The 12806-nt window shown below is 42.3% G+C and overlaps 1 protein-coding gene across 4 annotated transcripts in view; it reads left to right on the top strand.

The window, feature by feature from the left end:
- The window catches only part of THOC2 (THO complex subunit 2), a 108863-nt gene extending 100236 nt beyond the window's left edge, over nucleotides 1-8627 (top strand). For all 4 annotated transcript variants that reach the window (XM_054039012.1, XM_054039011.1, XM_054039010.1 and 1 more), the window contains one exon: nucleotides 7793-8627. The gene's annotated coding sequence lies outside the window, so the exon portion shown is untranslated. The remainder of the gene's footprint in view (nucleotides 1-7792) is intronic.
- Nucleotides 8628-12806: the final 4179 nt, after the last annotated feature.

The following is a 12806-nucleotide window of genomic DNA, read 5'->3' as shown; positions in this document are numbered from 1 at the left end:
ACAAACGAAGATGGAGATAAAGGTCAGAATATGTATCAATAACTTAAGGGTTAAGCAAAGTAGTTTGTACCATCACACGACCCCTGTCAAGGAGATATTTTGAAGTGTCCCCCACAGGAAAATACAGCAGCATCTCTGCTGTGGTGTCTCTAACAGAGCAACCTGGAGATAACACTGCTGCTGGGGGGAGGGTGGCAAAGGCCTTTTGCCCTCGACTCAGGGATGCAGAAGTGCAGGAGAGCTGCTTTCTCTTTTCTGCACCACAGATATGGCAGGGGAAGGGGACTTGCTTCAAAAGGCATCCTATCCTCTTCACTGGGACTACTACTCCAAAAAACAATTAGTAGAGCCTTGTGCGGGTACAAAATTTGTATCCACATCCGATCTGCAGAAATGGTCTGCGAATATAAATGAGATATTCATGTATTTGCAGGGCTGTAGCAATTAGGGAAGTTGAGTTGGCTCGGATATTAGAAGGGTTTTGACAATTTGTCCTGGTGACATTGTTTGCCCAGCCACTAAAGCCAAAAGCAGGTAACTGAAGTAACTGCGTAATGAAAATCACACTGGTGCCCGGTGCCCTTTGGTGGGGTCTAGGGGGAAGGAGACGATGCTAGGAGTCAGGGTCCTAGCTATTTTGGGGACCTTTTTTTCTTCTTATAGATCATTCTGAGTTTAACCAAGGCACTAAACTATATTTGAACAGCTGGGAGCGATGTTCTCTGAAGGGCCTTCATGTATGGAATTTACTTCCCTTGTGCATTCAACAAAGCCAGTATCTGCTCATCTTTGGGAAATGGTCTCAAGCATATTGATTTGCTTAAATGTTTTCTTGAGGGAGTGTGCTTGAGCAGACTGAGTTCTGAGCCTAGGACAGAGTTATTTGGGCTAATCTTGTGTAGCTTATTTTCTCTTAAAATACCAAACTACATGTGACCAGAAGTTCCTGTGTGTGTGCTTTCATAAATGGAGAATTGAAACATATTCAGATGAAGTATGATCATAAAAAGACAGTTTATGTAGCATAGTTTAAGAAACAAGCACTTAAGTAAATGTCAGTTCTTCAAGTAGTGTCACTATGGATGCTCCACTTCAGGTGTTGGTGCGTCCTTATGCCTTTGATCAGAGAATTTCAGCAGCAGTGCTTGTCTGGGCCATGCGTGCACGCTCCCCATCTCGCACCTAGCACAGCACGACAAAATACCCTCCCACTCCCACTCCAGTTCCTTCTCAACCATCCTCGGTCTGACATGGAGTTCCCAGCAGTGTTAAGACAGATAGCTAAACTTAGAGTTTAGAGTAGTCTTTAGTATCCTAGTTAGGTTTACTTATCCCTTTCTCCCCATTTATTTCCTTTTAATTATTTTTTCCTTTCCCCCTTTATCCAAGTTTGAATAGCCCTTAGCTTAGTTAGAGTTCACTGTTAAGGTTGAACCACTATAACTCAAGCCATGCCCAGTTCACTGGGCTTCAAGCACTGCCTTTCCGGCTGAGAGGCGATCCCGGTTTCAGACGGGCACTCTGTGTGTCTGGTGCCTAGGGGAGACGCATGAAGCTCACACCAGAAAGGACAGAAACCTACGTCTCAAACTACGGTTAATGGAGAAGTCTCTGGACCTACCGTCTGATCCAGGTCTGCAGACCTCCCCTGGACAATTTTCCCTGGCAACTTCACCCGTTTCACAGTGGAAGGCTCACTTTTCCAAAAAGGCAGTGAGGAAAAGGGCTTCAACTTTTTTCAAGGAGCCACCAAAAAAGAAGCACACTCTGGCCCACTCCTCTTCCTAAGTACCAGCTGCACCGCAGCTGAGTACTTACAAGACACCAGGATCGTCTGGTACCACACATACCATGAAAACCAGTGACCCTAAGTGTACAGGTTCAGATCTGAGATGCAAACAGAAACCTACCTCCTCCGCTACAGCACCGACAGAGCTGCCTCAAGATGCAGCACTGATACCCTCCACGCAAGTTATGGCGCCACCTCCTGTCCCAACAATTAAGAGCGCTCCAAGGCCAGCACCGACAATTTCAACTACCACAGCACTGTTGGCACTGACCACTTCCATACCAAAACCATTGGCACCGCACCTCTTCCTATATCAGGCAGACCATCATGTCTCATCAATGCTTGAATCACCTTTTTCCACTGATGGTTCTCTGGCACGCACAGCACCACGTCAGCCCACTTCACCACTGACCCCTCCATTCTCTAGTGAGGAAGAAAATACTGAGAAGGAGGTTGCCTTCTCATCTCAGCACTCCTCTCCCATTCAATCTACTTCAGCACTGGGTCCACCTGTACAGCCTAAAACTATCACAGGGCTGACACCATTCGCTACTCAGTGGCCCTATTTGGGGGCATATAGGAGACAGTACCCCAGATTCCAAGCCCATACAAGAAGAGGCTTAGAGCTCCCTCACCAGCCTCAGTTGCTGCACTTTCAGAGCCCACTGAGGAGCCCATTTGTAGAACAGGAGGAAACCCAGGAACAGGATACAACACCAACATCCAACATTTCTTCCTCGTCCTTGGATGAGGCCATAATGTTACTGCCGTCCCCAGAGGTAGATGATTTTAAATGTGTTCAAGAACTCTTTAAAGAATCACTGATACCGAAGAGATTCTTGTAGAGGAGGTCCCAGAGTCCCAGCACAAACTACTGGACATCCTCCTAATCTAAAATTTTTCTGACCATAAATGACTGGCCAAAAACATGGCAGACCCCGGCTATAATACTGTCCACCTGCAAGAGAGCAGATAAGAAGTACTATGTTCCCTCTAAAGAAGTAGACTTCTTATTTTCTCACCCCGCACCAAATTCACTAGTGGCCGATGCTGTCAATCAGTGAGGCAGACAACAACTGAGATCCAGATCTTTTCAATACGACAAAGAGTGGAAAGGTTTGAATCTTTTTGGCCGCAAGGCCTATTCATCTGCCATTCTTCAGTTCTGTATTGCCAATTACGCTGCCCTAATGGCAAAATACGACCACACAAATTACTCCAAACTCACTGAATTTATTGACATCAGACCGGAGGACAAAAGAAACCAATTTAAGTCCATAATTTCAGAGGGCCAACTCCTATCCAGAACCGCCTTACAGATCTCTCTAGATGGGGGCGATATAGTGGTGTGCTCCACAGCCACTGCCATAGCTATGCGCTGGACTTTGTGGTTTCACCTGTCTAGCTTCCCAAGGAAGGTGCAATCCACCGTTGAGGACCTCCCATTCAATGGCCAGAAGCTGTTCGTGGCAAAAACTGATGAGTCACTTCACACCCTGTGAGACTCAAGGGCGACACTCTGCTGTCCTTATATACACACCTGCATCAAAAAGAAAACAGAGGAAATACTATCCTACTCAGCACGCAAGGTCTGTCCTGTAAGCCTCACAACAGAGGCACTATGACACCAAAAGACAGAGGCCTCCAAAGCATCATCAGCTTCCAGCTTAATCATCAACATCCCACCAGCTCTCTTCAAAACAACAATTTTGAGAGTTTGGTTGAGGACCCACAAGACCTCCCCCATTCTTCAGTGCTGACACCATCACTAACCATCCACTGTTTTGGAGACTGGTTGACTCCTTTCTACCTAGTATGGCAATCCATCACCATGGATAATCCATTCAGGCTATAAAATACCATTCATCTCCATCCCACCCTCCCTCCCTTTCCCTCTTCAGAGACCCCTCTCACGAACACCTTCTACATCAAGAAGTAAACCATTTCCTACAGCTGGGTGCCATGGAACACGTACCATCACAACACAAAGGGAAGGGTTTTTACTCCCACTATTTCTTAACTCAGAAAAAGAATGGAGGATGGAGGCTTATCTTAGACTTCAGAAAACAAATTCATAAGGGTCCAACGGTTCAGAATGGTCACATTAGCAACAACAATACCAGCACTGGAAAAGGGGAACTATTTTTGACCCTCAATTCAAGATGCCTATTTTCACCTAACCATACATCCCATGCATAGGAGGTTTCTCAGGTTTACTCTGGGGACAGAACATTATCAATACAAAGTTCTGCCATTTGGCCTGTCGACAGCACCTCGGGTGTTTTCCAAAGTGTTCCTGGGAGTGGTGGTACACCTCCGCAAACAGAGAAAAATTGTCACTCCCTATCTGGATGATTGCGTGTTAAAGGCACCCACCTGGGCAGATGCCATAGACACTATGCCGAGGACAATCGCTCTCTTCTTGTGGTTGGGACTACAAGTCAACACACGAAAATCAACACTAACACCCTTGCAGAAACTGGACTTCATCGGGGCACATCTCGATGCTCTAGAGGCCAAAATGTCACTACCACCAATCTGATCACTATAGCCAATCTGATCTCCACTATATTGAACAACCCACAGATATCGGCATGGACTTACCTCCAATTAGTAGTATGGCAGCAACAACATTTGTGGTACGACACATGCGTCTTCACATGTGCTGCCTTCAGGGCTGGCTAAGAACCACGTACCACAAAAACGCAGCCTAAACATACTGTTTGTAATGCTGTTCAAAGTCAAAGACTCGCTACACTGGTGGACACGACCCAACAATGTGTGCATGGGAGTCCCTTTCATACAGACTCCACCTTCAATGATTTTCACAACTGACGCCTCTTTGATAGATTGGAGGGCCCATCTACAACATCACACAATTCAGGGCAGGTGGTCTCCCATCAAGACACTGTTACACATAAATCTCCTGGAACTTTGAGCAGTTCGCAACGTGTGCTTGCACTTTCTGCCATTGATCAGGAACAAGACTACACAGGTAATGGCTGACAACATTGCCGGCATGTTTATATAAACTGGCAGGGTTGGGCAAGGTCGCACTGCCTATGCACCGAAATCAAGAAACTATGGAATTGGTGTATCCAGCACAATGTCAGCATCTCAGCCTCATATCTCCCAGCACATCAAAATGCCACAGCAGATACATTGAGCAGGGAATTCTCCCAGAACCATGAATGGGAACTAAACATCATGTTCCTACAGAGCATATTTGAACTCTGGGCTCACCCATCCATAGACCTCTTTGCGACCTCCCAGAATCACTAATGCCCGCAATTCTGCTTGAGAGCAGGTTTGGGCCCCCTGTTCCTTGGGCGATGCCTTTCTCCTCAAATGGGATGTGCCTATCCTATGCATGTTTCAAGCTATCCCCTTGCTATCGAAGGCAATACACAAAATAAGAGCCGAAAAGCCCAAAGTCCTCTTTATAGGCCCCACCTGGGCCAGACAAACTTGGTACTCACACCATGCACTCTTCCATTCTTGCCAAATCTTCTCTTGTAGGATGCAGGACAAGTCTGCCACCCAAATCTGGAGAGACTTCACCTGAGAGCATGGCTCCTACATGGCTCCCAGCACAGTGAACTAACCTGCTCGGAACAGGTGAAATATGTATTGGTTAACAGGAAGAGGACAACCACATGGAATATTTTCCAGCATAAATGGAAGAGATTTGAAATCTGTTGCAAAACAAACAAGTCCAACTGGTGACCACTCCCTTACCAATTATTTTAGAATACATGCTGGAACTAAAAAATTCCAGCCTCTCTCTTAGTTCACTTAGAGTTCACCTCGTCACTATTACTGCTTTTCAACTGAAGGTAGACGGGATATCAATTAGGGATGTAAATATTGTTTTTAAAAGTACCCATTTAAACTATTAAAATTATATCTGTTAACCGTTTAATCATTAACAAGTTCACAATCTACCCCTCGTATATATTATCTTTGTCAAGTGTCCTTACTAACAACAAAAACAGACAGACTTATGTGTAAACCCACTTCTTCAGTGACCTGCTACTTCATTAAGTTGAAAATACGATACATTCCTCCGTTTCGTTCTGCCATATTTTTGGTTTGTAGAACTGTGGATCAAGGCTCTAGTCACGAGGTTACACAACACAATTGCTTCATATTTGCTGGTATTGCTACGGCATTTTTAATGTGCACATTGGTTATTACAATATCACAACATTATTTTACCAATGTGTTTTAAATGTTAACTGCAATATATTAACGGTAAGACTAATACTGATCGGATAACCATTTAATCGTTTAATATTTTACATCCCTAATATCTATATTTCCCATCCTACCACCAAACGATTTCTATGGGGCATCAAAAATGTTTACCTTGAAATATGAAATACCCCACTTAGGGGCTTCAACTTGGTATTACGCTGCCTTACCGGAGCCCCATTCAGCCATTAGCAACATGCTCTCTAACACATCTGTTGATGAAGGTTGCATTCTTCTTCGCTATAATGTCCATCCAACAAGTGGGAGAGTTAAGAGCCCTCATGGCCACCCACCTTATACCATATTCTTCAAAGATAAGGTCACCCTAAGACCTCACCCTAAAGTTTTACCTAAAGTACACCCCTCTTTCCACCTGAGCCAATCAATCCATCTTCCCTCGTTCTTCCCCAAACCTCATGGGAGCAAACGGGACTCAATATTACACACCCTGGATATCAGATGAGTATTAGCATTCTACCTTGAGAGAACCAAGACCTTCAGAAATTCACCAAGACCTATTTCAACTTTGGTACGATCTAAAGGTTCCGCCATTTCCAAGCAGAAGCTGTCCAAATGGATTTCTGGGTGCATTCACCTATGCTATGAACATGACATACAACCCCCACCGGGTATCTGAACTCTCTCTACCAGGTCATTATCAACCTCAGTAACTTTTCTCAACAATATGCTGATTATGGACACATGTAAAGTGGCCCACCTGGGTGTCCACACACATGTTTACAAAACACTGTGCAATAGATCAGAGCTCAAGATCGGGCGCATTGGTAGGACTTACAGTACTATCATCAATTACCCGCGCAACTCCAAAGCCCCTTGTATCCACCAATGGCCACTGCTCAACCTGAAGTGGAGCACCCACAGGGATGCTCCTCAAAGAAGAAGAGAAGGTTACCCACCCTGTGCAGTAACTGAGGTTCTTCGAGATGGTGTCCCTGTGGGTGCTCCACTATCCACCCTCCTCCCCTCTACTTTGGAGTTCAATCTGTGGACTCGGGTGGAGAAGGAACTGAGTGGGGGTCTGGTTGCGCGGCACTAGATAGGTGCTGACAATAGCATGAGACGGAGAGAGTGCATCCATGACCAGACAAGAACTGCTGCTGAAATTCTCTGATCAAAGGTGCCCACAGGGACATAATCTCAAAGAACAGGGTGAGTAATCTTCTTTTACATATGTAGGTAATACACATCCAGTTATTTTTTGCAGTAAATTAAGGGGGCATCTGGTATAACATTGACCTTACACTCCTTCATTTGCATGGGTAAGGGTGCAAAAGTGCTTTTACAGCAACACAAAATTGTGGCAGCTAATTTCATTTCTGCTGCTTCCACAACCTCTTTTATTACATTCTTCGTAATGTGTGTGTATTGCTTTATATTCATTGCTTTTATTTCTCATTTAGAGGTATTAATCTTCTCAGGACAGCTTGTTGAATTTTACTTTTGCCAATACTTGTTTTTGTTGAATTTTTATCTATTAAGCAGAGTTTTTCATTATTTTTATTTATAATCCCAGTGCCTGATTGTGTGTGTTAGTGTAGTTCTCATTACAAAGTAGGAAATTGAAGTAATTGTCTGTAAAATCTAAAGATAATCAGAGAGGCCAATTAAAATAGTATTTTTCCACTCTCATTGTTTGGGCTGTGAATAAAAATAAATTCTAACAAGTTCTGAATCTTCTGATTCTTTAGAAATGACATCTAATTGCATTGGCATATGTATTTGTTTTAGGTGAGGTTGAAAGTGGAAGATATCCAGCTGTGACCAGAAATGTATTTTCAAGAGTATAGATTGCACAGAAATTTGTGAATGAAGAGGACCCATCTGCATCTCCTTAAATTATTCAGTTCTCTGCTTTATTTCCCCCATGCTGAACATTTAATTGTTGAGTTGTACATTACTGTATTTTAACTTGTTGCTTAGTTTCTCACACATTTATTTTCAGTACCTGGCTGAAAGTGTTACCTATTCCATATTTTAGCACAATGTGCTGCAAACAGTTGCCATAGTGCAAATAAGATTTCATGTGTACAGAGTTCCTCTTTAGGTTGTCTAAATACTGCCTGAGTTTAATGATTCTTTCAATCTGAAATGCATTCTTTTAGATGTCTGAAAACCATAAATAAACAGTTATTGAACCATTTTTGAATTTACCTCATTTAAACTCAGTTTTTATTTATTACTTAGCCTGTTTTTAATATCAGTCACTAAAAACCAAGTGGGAGCACTGTTTTCATGCAATGCTTAGGAATTATTTGTATATTATGTGTACAACATTGAGCTGTTTAAAAAAAAAAACAACAAAAAAACAAAAAAAAATCCCCAAACCTGCATTCAACTGTCCCTTGCCACACCTTTGTTTGTCATGATGTTTTTAGATAAATTGGAAAATACTCTCTTCAAAAATGAAATAAATTAGGTTTCAATTCAACAGCTACAGGAGCTTTGTATCGCTGAACTTTAGTCTGAAAAGTTTCACAATGACATTTTTAAAAAAGATAATTTTTTTTATCTGCTGAATTCTACCAGTGTAACCTTTTTTCTAAATAAACAATAGTTTTCTCAATGGGTCGTAAATCATTGTGTCTGTGTTGTCGCTTTATTGAAAAGGTAGTGCTAACAAAATTCATTTTTAGTCAGTGTGAGCTTATTTCTTCCCTTAAACCTCTTCCACTATGACTAAATCCTCTTTCAGTTGGTCTGCCTTACAAATCAGATCATACATCTGGAAAAGACCTGGGTCATCTAATGTGTCCCCCTGCACCAGCGCTTGATCCTGTTTATCCATTGTGGATCAGGCACAGAAATCACAAATCTGCATTATGCTTTTTAATGCCTTTAATGATACTATTTCAGTAACATCCTTTATCAAGGAAGTCCACTAATTAATTTTACAGTGAATTAGGAAAAACCTAACCTAAATTTCCTCTTTTCTTGTCCAGCTTAAATATTTTTCCAGCCCCTAGATGTGAGGATCTGAATGTGTTCTTACCTCAGGAAAATTTATTAAAGAAATATTTTATGCTTTGGAAGCCTGATCCCTTATTTTTCAGCCTGATAACTGTTACCTAATGGAATAGTCCTCACTTTCCCGCAAGTACGAATTTGCAAGATCAGCCCTTAAATTTGTAAAATCAGAAAATGAATAAGTATAATAACTAATTCATTATCATAATAAAGTAATAAGAACAAGATCTTGTTAGTGGCCTTCCTCTAATACCACATATTTTTGAAAACCAGGTGTTAGAGGGTCTTTGAGACCTCTCTCAATTACATATTCTGTTTAATACTCTGTAGCAAATGTGGTTTAAACAGTTTTTTTTTTTTTTTTTTTTTTTTATATTTAAGTGACATTTCCGGTGATGCACTGCAACTCAAGGACACAGATAGTTTCAGTTGCTTTATTGTTTTTTTTAAACTACTTTAAAATATAATTTATGCTAATTTAACAAAATATTATAAATATTTACAGAAATACACCAATACTAATATTTAGAAATATCAAAAATGGCTGAATGAAAATAACTGTTGATGTGAGAGGAGAGAACAGAGAACAATGCAATTGATGTAAGGATAACCCTTTTGTGTCTCTGTTGATACAACTTTTAAATTGTATAATTATGGATTAAGATTCTTAAATTCTTACCGTAAAAATGTTTGTTCATGTACGTCAGTGTTCAGATTCCAAATCTAAGACAAAAGTTTACACGCTTTATTAGGTAGAAGCACAAGGATGGGAAGGCTATGTATATAAAACTCCTTTTTAAAAAAAAAAAAAAAAAAAAGCTGCACAAGTGAGGCACTCAAATCAGACAATGACAAATTTGCTGTCATGACCGTAACTCCTGCCCCCTAGTGCACATTACAATAGTCTCTCATTACATTATCACCCACTTTCCTTCACAATCTATGAGACTGAGTCAGAGCCCAGGATGGAGATGCTGAGTGAATAAGGCGGTTGTTTTTATTCTCCTTGTTCAGTGTGTGCCCCTGGGCTTTATTTAGACTGGTCCAAAGCTCAGTGAAATCGGTATGAACGCTTCCATTTGATTTCACTGGGGTCTGAATCAGGCCCTTACTATACACTATCCAAAGTTAGTCCTAAATATGGAATTCAATGAGTGGAGAAGTACTGATCTTTCCCTAGATGTCTTTTTATATTTTACTGAATCTTCCTTCATGCTGCACATCATTACAACCTGCCCAGATTACTTCCCAGCTAGCATGTTTCCTCTTTGTGTATTACTGCCTTACATTTTGTTTTCTGCAAATTTAATCACTGTTGAGTTTACATCTTTTTCTAGGTCATTTAGGGCCTTAGCAAAAGTCCATTAAAATCAATGGCAGTTTTTCCCAATTTCCTAGTCTAGTGAAATTAAGGTCCCAATTTGCTGCCCCTTAAACTTTGTTTAATCTTAATTTGAGAGGTTTAAGGGGAGCCTTTACGTTGTCCGTGGGAGGGAAGAAAAGTCTGTTTGAAACCTTATTGCTTGATTGAGATTGTGCTGAATATGCACTTTTTGAAGGGGTATTTCCTTTACGACTTGATCCTAATCTTACTGAAGTCAATAGCATTGCCGTTGACTTTAATGGGATTATGATCTGGCCCTTAATACTAGACATGTGGTACCAAACTGATCATTTAGTAATGCCCCCTTCATTTTTGTAGTATGTGTAGGTACTGCCAGTTGTCTCAAACAAATGCACCTATACACACACTCCCTCTCTTTCTCCCCCCCCCCTCGCTCCCCAGAGATAAAAAGTTCCAATTTGGGAAACTCCAGTTCACACCCTCCATCGTGCAAGTGTCATTTCCCCCTAAAATTTTCTCCCCAAGTGGCTCCTATAAACTGATCAAAATGAAGACCGGTTTTCTATTTAATGTGGAAAATATGGATGGTGAAAGAAACGCCCATTTGCAAGAATCGGAAAAGGGTGGTGGTGCACATTCTGTCCCACATGGTTAGTTGCAATGTGGAGAGGTAGAACCTTGGAGGTCACTTTTTCAACCCAAGCACAATAGTTTTCCTTATAAAGTGAAAAATTCAGTTTTAAATAGGTGTAGTAAATTCACATTTACTGAAAAGCAGAAGAAAGCAACCTCTCTCCTACCAATCTGTCATTTGAGTCCCTTTCCCACCCTCCGCCCCTCCTCCTCTTTGTTTTGAAGGTGTTGTGTGCCCTTAAACTGTCCCACATCTCTCAATTTGCTGCTGCTGAAATCCCATTACTCTTCTAGGTGACTTCTACAGAGCTATTCCTAGCCAGTGCATAAATACTCCCTTCAATCTAGGATATTGTGCAGTGACTACCCATGAAGTAGGTCTACTCTTAAAGCTGGAAGTGTAATTTCCAGCTTGAAGAGACATACCCGCACTAGCTCTGATCAATCTAGTTGCTAAAAATAGTGTAACTGCAGTGCCCTAAGCGGTGGGAGGAACGAGGTGCTCAGAGTACAGTCTCATCTGAAACACTAAGTACATACTCGGGGTGCTAGCCCCTCATGCCAGTTGCACTGCTGCAGCTACATTTCCTTTTGTAGTGCACCAGCTCAATCAGAGGTAGCGCGAGTATATCTCAGGCAGGGAATTACACCACCAGTTCAAAGTGTAATCTAGAGTTACCATTAGTAATTCAGCTGCCATAGTCACTGGTGCTAATATATATACACCAGACACAGTTCCTTTGAAACATCCAGCAGAGAGGATTTCAGGGTGTATCTAAGCCCCGATAACCACTGAACATACACTTCCCATTGAAGTGCCACTTCTGCCAGGTTCTTGAAACAAGCTGTATCTTGAAGATACTGACTCACTCTGCTTCTTGAGTCAAGGAGACCCTTCAAAGGAACCAAGAAGTAAGACAGACCGTCTCCAAAGGGGAAGGAAGATACAGGTGGCCTTCTGACAATCTCTGCACGTACTCACCAGGTTTCTCTGAACATTCTATGCTTCCTCGGAGAGCTGCAATTGCTCCTTCTGGCTGCTGGGGGCCCGTCCATTGCTAGACACTATAACTGACAGCAGAAAGTGTCTTTCCTGTGCTTTCAATGCCCTGTCCTGCTGGTGCCCAAACATTATGAAGGAGGTGGAAGCAGCCTTATCTGACTGCAGAGAGGAGTAACGGGGGGCAGGGGGAAGAGGAGATGGGAGAAGGACAAGCTGAGTGGGAAAGGGGCAGAGATGACAAAATGGGGCAGGCTGGGGCGGGGGAATTGCTAGGGGTGAAAAGAAGAGTCTGTAATGACTAGAATTAACTCTTCTCTAGAAACTGAGATAGAACTCAGGATTTATGAGTCCCCAATGTTCCTCCATTGTCTAGCACATGGCTGTGAAATCCACTAGCAACGTACCTTATCCTCTTCTAGTGGCTGATCTCAGTCTATGTCTACATTAGGAGATACATGTGTGATACACATACTTGCACTAGCTCTCATCAAGCTAGCACGGCAATAGATAGCAGTACTGCTGGTAGCGACAGTGGAGACAGGGCTGAGCTGTGCTGAGTACACACCCGGCTGAAACTAGTGGGTATATACTTGGCGTGGATATATATTTGGCATGGCTCAGCCATGCTGCTGCTGCCACTACCTGTGCTACTGTGACTACGCTGCCATTTTTAAAATGTTCACGCTAGCTCAACGAGAGCTAGTACAAGTATTTTAGAGGAGCAGGGAAATAACACCCATACCTCCCAGTATAACACCTACTATTGCTACCACTAACTCCATTAGCCCAAGTTCGGT

This window comes from Malaclemys terrapin, chromosome 9, assembly GCF_027887155.1.
Source record: "Malaclemys terrapin pileata isolate rMalTer1 chromosome 9, rMalTer1.hap1, whole genome shotgun sequence".
In the NCBI taxonomy this organism is placed as follows: domain Eukaryota; kingdom Metazoa; phylum Chordata; order Testudines; family Emydidae; genus Malaclemys; species Malaclemys terrapin.
Note: the sequence above shows the minus strand (reverse complement) of the source record. Positions and strands in the feature narration are given on the sequence as shown.